The following is a 13812-nucleotide window of genomic DNA, read 5'->3' as shown; positions in this document are numbered from 1 at the left end:
GAATTCTCTGAGCCTCCATTTCCTAGAAGGTGAATCAGTACTTTTAAAAAGTAACTCAAATTGTTCTTGTGAGAATTAAATAATTCACATAAAGTGCCTAGCAAATAATAGATGCTAAATGTGTTTTTTCCAATGTCTTCATATTTTTATAATTTTCAAATTATCTCTAATTTATAGAGTTCAATATTATAATCAAAAAAGTAAAAAAAAAAAATTCATCTTAATATGAACATCACAGCATTAGTGGCATCTGGTGGAAAATATAAAAGTTACAACGTAGCATTACTACAGATATTCAGATTTTTCATGTTTAGTAATTACAATAAATTTTAGATACTAAGCAACCAAATGAAAACTAAAAAAATAACCAAACCCATTGCTATCGAGCCAATTTCGACTCACAGAGGCCCTACAAGACAGAGTAGAACTACCCCAGAGGATTTCCAAGGAGAACTTACTTGGTAGATTTGAACTGCCGACCTTTTGGTGAACAGCTGAACTTTTAACCACTACGACACCAGGGTTTCCAAATGAAAACATAAAGGTGAAGAAAAAAATGTCTATGAGGATATCTTATTGTGCCAATATTTTATGGGTGGTCTATATTCTAAAAATATATGGGAGGTTAATAAACATAAGAAACTTTAAAAAATAAACCAAACCCATTGCCATCTGGGTTCTGACTCATAGCGACTCTAGAGGGCAGGGTACAACTGCCCCACAGAGTTTCCAAGGAGCACCTGGTGGATTCAGACTTCTGGTTAGCAGCCGTAGCTCTTAACCACTATGCCACCAGGGTTTCCATAAGAAACTTAGGTACACTCTAATAATAAAAAGAATAAACATTTGTCAAGCGTTCGACTTTAGTGAAAAGAAGATATAGAGATATGTAGATATAGAGCAGTTACGCTGTGCTGAGTCTCTTTTTACACAATTGTATGGCACAGAATTCCCATTCTTTGCATTCTTACATACTGTGGACATGTTGTCAGGAGGGATAGACCCTGGAGAAGGACACCATGCATGGCAGAGTACAGGGTCAGCGGAAAAGAGGAAGACCCTTAAGGAGGTGGATTGACACAGTGGCTGCAACAATAAGCTCAAGCATAACAACGATTGTAAAGATGGCTCAGGACTGGGCAGTGTTTCATTCTGTCATTCACAGGGTCGCTATGAGTTGGAACCGACTTGTTGGCACCTAACAACAACAACATGGCATAGAAGTCACTTCCCAAGTTTTCTAATCAAAATTTACTATGGGGTGTCCTGGGCAACAAATACCTTGAAGAATTTTGTCCTTCATTTGTGCTTCAGAGAATATGGAATTAAGATAAAATAGGGAGACTTCCCATATGATTTCAGATGCTAAGGATGGAGATAACAAATGATATTGTTTTACATGTGAGCCTTAAATAAATGTCACAAAATGGAATCCTCAGAAGTAGGGAGGGGTTTTAATATTTGTGACCAAAGAAGAAACTATGATCTACTACAGACAAACGACAACCATTGGGCCAAATCCTGCCCATCACTTGGTTTTTTTGATTGGAATACAGCGAGGCTCACTTCTTTATGTATTGTCTACATGTGCTTTTGAGATACAACGGCAAACTTGACTAGGTGCAACAGAAACCAGATGCCTACATAGCCTGAACTATTTACTATCTTTATAGAAAAAGTCTGTCAACCCCTGATTTATCAGATTGCTTTCATGTTTCCCCTCCCTCATCTCCATGTATCATCCCCTGCCGACTGATATTTGGCATGGCCATGAGTCTTGCTTTCATTAGCGGAATGTGGGAAAAACATCAGTGTGAAGGTTCTGAAGTCAAGCCTTAACAGTCTTACCTAGTCACTGCCCCTCTGATGGTAGAATGAGGTATGTGGAACACAACAACTTCAGCTAACCTGTAGACTTGTGAGAACAAGAGGTTATTCATACCGCATGGCTCTTTACTATGCAGCAAAAGCCACCTAATACGTGAGATTGTTATACCTTTGCTTGGACATTCCCACGAAGGCTTGTCTTCTCAGACTGAAGACACTAGGAGAAGGATCCTGGAGGCCAGGTGCAGCTCAGTCCCTTCTGGGCTCTATTTCAGACTTTGATGGGCTCAACCGGAACATGTTTTCATTCCTCTACCTATGGTAAGCAAAACTGAACCAGAGTCTAGGCCAGGTCTAGAGGCCCACCGGACTCTTGGAATCTTCATGTCTCTGTTTAAAATGGTGTAGAAACCTGTCACAAACCTTACAAGCTGTTTGCTTTAAATGTCTTCCCCTAAGGTACGCCTAAAGGGGTAGAAACAGGTTGGAACAAGTCCAGCTGGAGTCATAGACCGAAGCTGTTTTCTAATCTCGCTTTAACAATAAAGCTCGTAGCTTGACTCCTATTCAATTCCAACATGTTTATTTCTTAACTGATACGTAGCCTGGTCTTTAGAACCCTACAACAGTAAACAGTGTCATGCAAATGTAAAATTGGAAAATTTAAATCTGTTAACAGTTATTAGCTGAGATGAAGTGACTGAAGTATATGTTGAACCTTTGAAAATGTGATTTCAGTTTTACATTCTTAATTCTCAAACTGAAAGACAAACAAAGCTTTCCATTGACATTGTTCTTGAATCCATCAAGCAAGGGCATTTGGGGAAAGGTCTATTTATTACATAGAGATAGAGAATCCACAGTTGCTGTCACTGAGGACTCTAAAGCTGCCCTACTTCTCAGGTTTTCAGCCTTTGATTCCTTATGCGGTTAACACTCTTCCATTAAACCTTCCCTAAACTAGCTTTTATTTTCAAAACAAGAGCTTACCTGATGCAGAATTGGTACGACAGAGTTGCAGCTATAGACCACAGGACAGAAGCTCCTATCATTAAAACTATTTTCAATGAGAAACATTAAAATTCACAGCATTAATTTCTGGAGATGTCTCTTAAAGGAAAAAGAAGTCAGTGCTATACTAAATCACAAATTAAAACAAGATCATTTAATTCGCCAAATAAAGACATGAATGCCTGAAATTTTAGTGTAATCGGTAATATGTGAGCTCTTTTGGGGAAGAACCACATCTTATTTACCATTTCCATTGTTTACTACATAGGCATTCAATGCTTCTTGAAGGCTAAACAGTCCTTGCTTTCTTTAAAGATTTTCAAACATATTTCCTAAAAATACAACCAGAATTTTCATTTCTCCTTATCTATTCCAAGGTTCTATTTCTGCTTTCCTTCTCAACCTATATTTCAAATGTTAGAGGTTATGAACTATCCAAGAATTCAAAGAAATGCTTTAATTTTAAGAGTGTCCACTTTGTGTTACACTGTATGTTGTTTGGATACCTAGAGACTTTTCATTATACCTAATTCAAAATCACTTCCATTTCTGCACTATTACTTTTCTTATTCAAGAAAAGACTTGTGGGTAACCCTTTCTAGCCACCTGGGCCTCATTTAGGTAGCTTCAACAGCTCCTTAGGGTATGGGCTTCCTTAACAGCATTCACTACAACCACCATCAAAGAGTAGCATCTATTTGCCAAGCACTGAGATGAAGGAATATAAAACAATGCACTTCGTTTTTAAAAAGTATGCAATTGGGTCAAAAAGATATGATTCATCAAGTGAAGTAATGAAGACAAAGAAATACATAATAAATGACATGTGTGGCTACTTTATGATCCTCTGCAATATATTTTCCTTTGCCTACTAAGGTTTTAAGCTTCAGAAAGGCCAGAACGTTGTTTCATTCATCCTGATACTTTCAACATAGTATTTTTGCACATTAATAGATGCTCAACATGTAATTTTTGAATAAATGAATACAGGCTATGTGTATTCACTTAGAAGTGAAAGTTAAATGAGAACAGTGTCCAATGGACATTGTAGCTACCTAATAAATTTACTTACTACAAAAGAGATGAGATTAAGAATAGATTATAAAAGATTTCTTTGAAGTTTGCAATAAATTGACCTTGGAAAAATAGGTGAGAACTAGATAGAACACACCTGATGATAGTATTAATGCAGGCACAGGGATAAGCGAGCTGTATAAGTATATAAAGATGACGAAGCTGAGAGTAAAAAAAAGGCCGTATTAAGGATATAGTGAGAAATCTGTCACATAAGTCAAGAAGGTAAGGCTAAGAGTGTAGAAAGGCACTTTGTTGTTATTGTTAGTTGCCCTCGAGTTGATTTTACCTCATGGCAACCCATCGTGCACACAGTAGAACCGTTCCATATTTTTCAAGGCTCTGAAATTTTGAAAGCAGATTGCCAGGCCTTAGTTATCAGTTGCCTGTAGGTGAGTTTGAACCACCAAACTTTTCGTTACTAGTCCAGTGCTTGATTTTTTGCACCACCCAGGAACTCCTAAAGGTACTACAATCCAACATTTGCTAAACTGAACTAATTCCAAAAGGCATATCTCTTGTTATACAAACAATCAATGTTTATTTTAAGTCGATTATTATGAGATTAAAGTGGTATAACCAAACACAATAGATTCAAGGTACCTCAAGATTTCCTCGTCTTTGTATGCTTTGGACCTATAGCCTAGGTGACACAAAAAAATCATTTCCAATACTAAACCCATTCTAGCTACCATTTAACACCAGTATCAAAACATTTTAAGACAAATTTAAAACACACAAATTTAACTTTATTTCACCATTGTCATTAAAAGCTTGATTTTATCAAACATAAAAGGACATTTTCAAAGAGTTCTCTATCACAGGAAATTAAACAGTAGAAACATTCAAAACTTCCTAGGTAAAGTTATATAAAGTCAAATAATTGGAAATTTTTTCAACATGGGAACTCTAGATCTGAAAAAATGCTGGACAGACCTGAATATTTCTTGACTTATGGATTATATTAGTTATTTTCAGGATCTAAACAAAGATTCTGAATATTCAGGTTTCTTTTGCTGTAATTTACAATTAAATATCACCCTACCTATATTCTGACTCAAGCTACTTGACCAAAATGTCTGATTTAGGTACTTATTTAGCTTTATAGTTAAAGTTTTTCCAACTACTGTTGCCACCTTCAAAAGAACTGACATTAGAACACTGATTCCCTTTTGGACAACGTGCAATATGCTTTTGTGCTCATCTATTTTTATTTAGCCAAATACATTAATGGGGGATAAAGCCATCATCTCCTCAAATTCATGATGTCAACTCCTTGGAACATTAAACAGGTACAAAAAATGGATGATGCACACTTCAGGAGGGTATAATGTTGTTTCCCCACCTAAAAATTAACCAGCAAAATAAAACATACCAACTTGTAGTTGACTTCCTTTCAGGAAAACACATTTGAAAATTGCAAGTACACTACTTTTCTCAGCTCATCCCTCAGTCATTGACAGGAGTTTTGTAGGCCATCATGCTATTCACTTTGTGGATTGTAGTAGTGAATGAACGAAGACAGACTTCCTCAGAACTGATAATGAACTGTGGTCCTGATTCTTCCCATTTCTCATGTACAACCAAATCTTTATCTGTGTAAATCAGTACATCAAATGAACCTAAATTGGGGATAAAAATACATTAAAGTACACCATGTTTTCAAATGTAAAACAACCTTCCCTGTCTCTCTCACCTTTTGAACCACCCATAGCGTTCAGACAGGATAGCTTGGCCTCTAATCATTAGATAGTATCTTTTCCTCAACGAAAATAAATTTTAATACAGAAAATACTGCAATCTCCTATCATATCTTACGAAAACTATAGGACTTTTTTTTTTTTTAAACAGAAAATCATCAAAAATATTATAAGTGTATCATCACATGGGAAAAAAAGGAATGTAATCAATGTAATCCACAGGAGAGCTAACATCTTGGTTTGTTCACTCTTATGTTTCAGTACCCAGACCACTGCCTGGCATATAATAGGCATTCAGTAAATACCTGAAAAATGAAACAATAACTAAATTTGAAGAACAAAACACAATTTTACTGCTAAAATCTTAACACATAGAAAATAGCAAAGGGAATTACACCAGAATGGGTATTGTAAAAGTTTTCTTTTTTTTTGCCTGCAATACCCCAATCTTTACTTTTTGCTTTACAATGCTTTTTCTCCTGTTTATATCACATGATACTGACAATTAACAAAAAACTGAATAAAGGGTGATTCTTGAACAGTAGTTTAGCCTTTTCCCCATTACAACTTTAAATGAATGAGAAGCTGTGTAAATACTCACAGGAAACTTCCAACAGCGGCAGAAATGTTACTGTAGCCGTGATCTGTCTGATCACTGAACGGATCTCATCTTGGATAGTTTTCTGAGACTCTGCTCTGGCTGCACTAGGAAGAAACCAAATCTATTCATGTATTTCAGGTTTCAACAAGTTATTTAAAACTTTCTCAGTAACCAAGAGTATTTACCTGCTTAAGTGCTTCTGAAATCAAATGTGTAATGCAATAAGAAGAGTTTAAAAAAAAATGAATAAAAGTATCTTAGGACCTACAGCCTAGAAGACATAATTTTAATATCCTTATTTATTTCATTTATCCTTTCAGTCATCTATTAAGATCAGCATCATATCATTTATTATCACATGACTAGAAAATTTGCCAACCTCTTTAAGTTAGGAAAAGTTCAGCATCTCTTAAAATAACAGGAAGGATCAAAAATATTTAATCAGCAATATCATTTGGGATTTTAGAAATGCCTAAAGTCTAACTCCCAAGTGCCTCAAATAAAACGTTAAAGTTGTATGTCAAATTATTTTTATCATCTAAAAATTTCCTGAACAAACTGAAGGCTTCAGGAGCAAAGTACATTTCATTATGAGACATAACTATGGTTAAGAGTTGGCAGATAAGCATGTCCCAGACAATGCTAGACATCACCAGAGAATGATCGGCATTTCCATCCAGGAGGCTGGAGCCCTCAGTCACTTATGACGTTTAGGTCATGAACATGTCTTACCAAGTTCATGACATTGAAGGAAATAAAGCAGAGTCACATCTTTAGTTGGGGAAGAGTCTAAGAAAACCCCTTAGATATAAGTACATTCCTGAAATCCCATCTAGTGTGTCTTGTAGAGTTCTGAATACAGTACCATAAACATGAAAATTTAGAACTCGATGCTATAAACTAAGGGCATTAGCTTAGAGAATACCATCTACACAAATCCATGATGCGCTAAACTGAGCACAATTCTTTTCCACAGGAGATTGAAGATTAAATTAAACTGACAGAAACACTTTATGCAATTTACTTTACGTGAAACTAGTTCAATACATTCAGAACTCATTTCATAATGAAAACAAGTTTTTGGAAAAGGCTTATCAGAGCAAAAATCATTTCTTACTTACCTGTCATCTTTTGCAGTCTTCTCACACTCAATATCAAACTGCCAGCTTTCAAGGACCTCACTGCTTTCAATATTTGAGATGACTACCACCAGTTTCTGAGCAGAACATTTGTATAACCATTCTGTAACACATAACAGGGCATCTTTTTTGGTCCACTGCATTGCAAAGCAACTCTTACCTTCTCAGGTCTCTCGTCCTCACCTCGGCCAATTCCTGCCACTGGTATTTTGTATCCCCTCCCTCCTGCTCAGAAAACTTATCACATCAATAATCCAGCTCCTCTTTTCAAATTCTCAGGATTTCTACAAAGTACAGTACTCGCTGCTGAGGATACAGTGAGCAAGAGAGATTTTCAGCCACAACCAAGGTAGGAGCGTAGGAGATGGGAATTGATTTAATCACCACACCAAGAAATGTGAAATTACAACTGCAGTGACTGCTGTGAAGGAGAAATGGTACAATGAAGAGCATTTAAACAGGAAAAACTGCCCCAATCAGGGAGGACAGGGAAGGCTTCAGCTTAGCTCTGAGGGTGAAACAGTATTAAATATGCAAAAGGAAAGGGAAGAAGGTAAAGGCCTTAAGTACTTGAGGGTGACAGCAGGTGACTATAGGACTGAAAGAAAGCCAGTACAACTGCAGGAAAGATAAACAGGAGCCAGACCATACAAGGCCAGGTGGGCCAAATGAAATTGTATCTCAAGAACCAGGGAAGTCATCACTGTGTTTGAAATAGGACGTGATATAATCAGATTTACATTTCAAAAGTATCACTTTGAAAATGGGTTACAGAGGATCTAGACATTACTGTAGATCCCTTACTCCCTTACCAAAAGGTTGTTTAACAAAGGGTTGGCAGTTCAAATTCAGCAGCTGTTCCTTGGAAACCTACGGGCCGTTCTAGTCTGTCCTATAGGGTCAGTATGAGTTGGAATCGATGCAACGGCAACGGGTTTGGATTTTTGGTTTTTAGACACTAATCAGTTCATTTAGTAGTTTAAGCAAGATGAGATCATTAAAGCATGTAGGAGGATATATTGGTAGAAATGGAGAAGTAGACAGATTCAAGGGATTTCATGGTGAAATTTATCAAAACTTACTGGATTAGCTATGGGGGTAAGGAAGAGAAACAAGTCAGGAATACCTCCCAAATTTTTGGCTTGTATCGCAGGTTGGATGGTTGAGCCATTCAGTGCTAGGAAAGTGAATTGAAAGTGGAGCACTTTTGCACAGAATCTTAAATTTAGTTTTCAATATGATGAGTCGGAAGTATCTCTGGGGTAGTTACGTAGGAAAGCCATTGGGTATATAGGTTTGGAGTTAGGAGAGATTTGGGTTAGATATAAAGAGTCAACTACACAAAGTTTATCAGAACATGTCAGAGATCATCTAGAGAGATTATAAAGTGAGAGGAGGGCCTCAGATTGAGCTCTGAGGTAACCTTGAAAACTGATATAGCATATACAGGAGACAGCAAAGTTTTCCGTCAAGAAACAGAAAATCATTTAGTCATCAGTAAATATTTCAAATTATGTGGGCCTCCTAGGTGTCTGTTCTGTTTGCAAGCAGTACAAAAACAGACCACCAGCTGGACTCCTGGCATATATCAACAACTTGCCATCAAAGGTTTAGCTTTTAAAAGGAGAATGGGTGGTCATTTGAAGGGGATTTCGGGTAGGCAGCAATTTTTCTTCTTTGAAAATTGGAGACGTGATGTCATTGGGAAGAATCCCAATCAAAACAGAAATCAAAAATAGGACAAAAGTAGTGTAAAATCCCTGAGGACACTAAAAGCAACGGGATTCAAAACAGATAAACAATTTGCCTCAAAGAATAATTCCTCAATTTTAATAAAAATAAAAGAGGGAACAAGCTAAATAGGAAGTCCAGATACATGTGAGGTGGAATTTCATTTGAGTGGTCTCGAAAGCGATAATCCAATGAACCAGCGGCTCAGGCAATGCTTGCTTCTCCACCAAATTGAGATGAAGACACAGATCTATACATACAGATCTATGGAGGTTCTAGGCCAATTCACCTGGGTGTAGCCCTATGAACGGCAATAGGAGATTTAGCCCTAACACTCTGATCCGTAACTTTGGATGCAACTTTGGGAGAGGGAGGTTACTCCTAATGACATGCTTCCTGCTTGCACCTGAGACTGATATCTACTACCACACCCCCAACAGTCGCCCAATCTTGCTATTCTGATAGCACTGACCTACTAAAGCATTTAACTTCTTTGAGGCTGAGAAACTCTGTACTCCTATCTTCCTTTCCTTGTCTTTTCACCATTGCTTGAGATCCTTCCATGCAGACCTGCACAAGTATCTAGGGATTTTACTCATGTAGATATTAATGGCAGGGAAATGTTACTACCTTATCTAGAGGATAATGTAGCTTCATAGCGGTATCAAGCTAACGAAGGTCAGACGGCCATTATCAGAACGGCATATTAAAACAGAAAAGGTAAAAAATAAAAACTAAAAAATGAAGCTACAACTGAACATGAAAAAATTCTGAAACAACAATACAAAAACAATTTTTGAATTTAAAAATTCAAAAGAAAAAGGATGGCCACTCCTAAAAGACAAACTACTATTTTGGAAGAACAAATGGGGAGAAACGTAAGTTGAAACACGAAAGGGAAACTATCAGAAATTCTAGAAGGAAAAAAATACATGGAGAACAGTACTGGTGCGACAGGTAATAAAGCAATTTCTTGAGCGAAAGAGAAAATTGAGGTTTCAGGTAAAAGAGACTCAGTCACAAGCAGATTAAAAAGAAAGACATAGGGAAAAACCTAAAAAAATGGGTGTCCTCTTACTTAGGATTTTTTTTTTTTTTTTAAGTTTAGTCCCAGAAACCCAAGTTTAGTATGCAGGTTTAATACAATTTTATTTTCCTTGATGTTTCTCTAACGCTAACTTTAAAATCTCAGCGGCTACAGAGAAAGCATCATGTTAGCAATGTACAGTAGTCGTTTTCTCAAACACTATCATAATTATGTTAAGTTCTGACTTGTACCATTTGTCCATATGAACTTTTGAATTACAGCAAAAATCATTCTAAGGGAGTTGATGGAGACATTTATCAAGCCATATCATATTCCTAACATCAAAATACTCAGCCACCTCAGAATGTGGTGGAAAAGGATTTAATTTATACACTCTGTGCTTCCTCCCAATTGAAAACCACTGTATATTTCAGAAGGCAGTGTGTTTCACACTTCTATATAGGAAGCTGAAAAACGACCAAGATGACAGGCAATGTGGATACAAAAATGGCTGCAAAACTCAAAGTGCTTTCAATTATTAAATACCTTTTAGTTGATCCACCACATTATTTAGGTATTTGATGAGTTCAGGATCAGCAGTCACAAGCAAGGTGAGTCCATATTTTTGCACTCAGGTAAAGGTTTCAGATGGATATATGCCATGCTGATATAAAATGCTGTTAATGCCAAAGGCGGAAAGCAAAAGAAACGTTAAAGTCATTATCATTTGTAGTTACAGAAAATAAACCATATTTAGATGTGGCTATGTATTTTTTTTTTTAATCTGGTTATGGTTTCATTAATGGTGTAAAACTGTAAATGCTGAAACACAGGTTCGCTTGTCTTACTCAAGGCAGAGTATGTCTGTACAAAGTGGCATTAAATGTCCATAAAATCTTGCTTCTGGGTAAAAGAAAGCAATATATGCGTTCACGTGGCAATAAAGGACAAATTAAACGCCAAAATGCATTAACCCACCACTGCCACATTTCGCCTCATTGTAATCCAAGACTAAATTCAGATTACATGGTTATAAAACACAAAACAGGCTTGGACCGACTGGTCAGCTGCTCGAGACAAGCTTCTCCTCTTTTTCCTCCTTTTCTCCCCTCATATCCTGCCAGGCTCTGGTAGAAGTCGCGTACACAGCTGGCCTGGTCCGGGACAATGCTATCCAAACAAAGTCTCATGAACTGTGCCCTGCCTCAGAACCAACGCCGGGCAGGGGCTGGGTCAAAACACACACTGGGTCTCCGCTCAGTCGTACCAGGTCTCAGGGGGCTGCGGAGTCCGACCAAAGAGCCGCTCCAGGTGAAGCCGCTGCACCGCGAAGCGGCCCCCGCAGCGCCCAGCCCTCTCCTCCACCATTAGCAACGCGTCCGGGGCTAGGCGCCGGCATCCGCCTCTCCGCCGATTCCTCGGGGCAGGCAGACCGCGCGGGGCCGCGAGGGCTCGGATTCAGGGCCGCTCCGGCCCATCCCGGCTCCCCGCCTCCGAGGCCGAGCCGGGGGCCTACGGGACGGCCTGGGCTTGGTTCTCCCCAACCTTGGCCCGCACCAAGAGGACTTAGAGAAGAACTCGGCCACGATTTCGGCGCTTTCGCGGAGGGTAACACCCTGCTCCTGGGTGAGCTGCAGCGCCATGGCTCGGACCACAGACGAAGGCGCGGCTTACACCGGGCAAACACCGACTGCCGCGGATCCCGCAGCGCTTCCCCGCCACTCGTTTCAAACGTTACGCCGCAGCCCGCCGTCTTGCCCTTCGCGCAGGCGCGAGGAATCGCCTGGTCCCGCCCACGCAGCGGCGCCCTGGCCTTTCTCTCCGCCCTCCCTCCCTCGCCTTCTCCAGAGCTGGCTAAATGCGCAGGCGCGGTCCGGAGACCTGGCCTTGTTACTGGGGTTTCAGTTATGTGTGTGGGTTTTTGCTCCTTGGCTGATAGATTCTCCTCGTGATCGACTCGATGGGGCAGGGTGGAGAAGATGGGCAATTCCTATTTTTACGTCCGCTTACTACGCCTATGGACTGAGCGAGCAAGGAGCACAATTTTGAGTTTAAAGGTATTTTCAAACTAATGTAAACTGCCTACCAGCTGCACCTAAAGTGGCACCATAGATCTTCATACTTGTTCATGTTGCCCAGTAGCAGATGCATGGTGGAAATTTATCCAGAAGCAAGTGCACGCCGAGCAGCCAAGCCACTGCCTTCTAGAGCCTGGTGCCCATGTTGTTAGGGTGCCTTCCAGTTGGTTCAGACTCATAGTGACCCTGTGCATGACAGAAGGAAACACTGGCAGATCTTGTGCTATCCCCACGATTGTTCCTATATTTGAGGCCATTATTGAAGCCACTGTGTCAATCCATCTTGTTAGGGTTCTTCCTCTTCTTCCCTAACCCTGTACTTTACTAATTCCAATATCCTTCTCCAGGGACTGGTCCCTCCTGACAGCATGTCCAAAATCCTTAAGACAAGTCTCACCATCCTCGTTTGGAAGGGGCACTCTGGATATGTTCTTCCAAGACAGATTTGTTCATACTTTTCGTAGTCAGTGGTATATTCAATATTCTTCACCAACACTTTAACTTGAATGCAGCAATTCTTGGGTCTTCCTTAGTCATTGTACAGTTTTCGTATGCATTTTAGGCTATTGAAAATAATATGGCTTGGGTCAGCTGCACCTTGGTCTTTGCAACGTTTCCTGAATAAACAACGCTTGGAAGGCCAGCATAGCAGGGGTGGGGGTTTGGGGACTATGATTTCAGGGGACATCTAAGTCAATTGGCATAATAAAATCTGTTAAGAAAACATTCAGCATCCCACTTTGGAGAGTGGTGTCTGGCGTCTGAAATGCTAGCAAGCAGCCATCCAAGATGCAACAGTTGGTCTCAACTCACCTGGAATAAAGGAGAATGAAGACAACCAAAGACATAAGGTAATTATGAGCCCAAGGGCCAGAAAGGGCCTGAGAAAGCAGAGACTGCATCAGCCTGAGACCAGAAGGACTAGATGGTACCCAGCTACAACTGATGACTGCCTTGACAGGGAACACAACAGAGAACTTCTTAGGGAGCAGCAGAGCAGGGGGATGCAGACCCCAAATTCTTATAGAAAGACCAGACTGAATGGTCTGACTGGCACGAGAAGGACCCCAGAGGTCATGATCCCCAGACCTTCTGTTACCCCAGGATAGGAACCTTTCCCAAAGCCAACTCTTTAGTTAGGGTTTGGACTGGACTATGGGATAGAAAATGATACTGGTGATGAGTGAGCATCTTGGATCAAGTAGACACATGAGACTATGTGGGTGGTTCCTGTCTGGAGGGTAGATGAGGGGGCAGAGGGTATGAGAAGCTGGGGGAATGGACAGGAAACAGACAGTGGAGGGAGGGAGTGTGCTGCCTAATTAGAGGGAGAACAACTAGGAGTATATAGCAAGGTGTATAAGTTTTTGTATGAGAGACTGACTTGGTTGGTAAACTCTCACTGAAAGCACAATAAAAAAAAAAAGTGGTATCTTAGCTTTTTAACACTTTAAAGAGATCTTTTGCAGCAGATTTGCCCAATACAGTACAGCATTTATTTCTCGATCGCTAAATCTGCTATCAAGTTTTTTTCCCCAAAGAAATTGGATTAGGAATTGAAAGAATGAACCCAAATCCACTTTTGTCTTCCATGTCCATATCCGTCTTGAGCTCAGGGCCCCAT

At 39.6% G+C, this 13812-nt stretch overlaps 1 protein-coding gene and 1 pseudogene across 1 annotated transcript in view; both read right to left on the bottom strand.

Annotated features, from left to right (window-relative positions):
- Positions 1 to 13812, bottom strand: part of LOC126077503 (rho GTPase-activating protein 20-like) — a 474291-nt gene that overhangs the window by 377052 nt on the left and 83427 nt on the right. The window lies entirely within an intron of this gene.
- LOC126076829 (mitotic spindle assembly checkpoint protein MAD2A-like) lies at positions 5345 to 11864 on the bottom strand (annotated as a pseudogene).

Source organism: Elephas maximus, chromosome 5, assembly GCF_024166365.1.
Source record: "Elephas maximus indicus isolate mEleMax1 chromosome 5, mEleMax1 primary haplotype, whole genome shotgun sequence".
In the NCBI taxonomy this organism is placed as follows: Eukaryota; Metazoa; Chordata; class Mammalia; order Proboscidea; family Elephantidae; genus Elephas; species Elephas maximus.
This window is presented reverse-complemented; position numbering and strand designations above follow the sequence as displayed.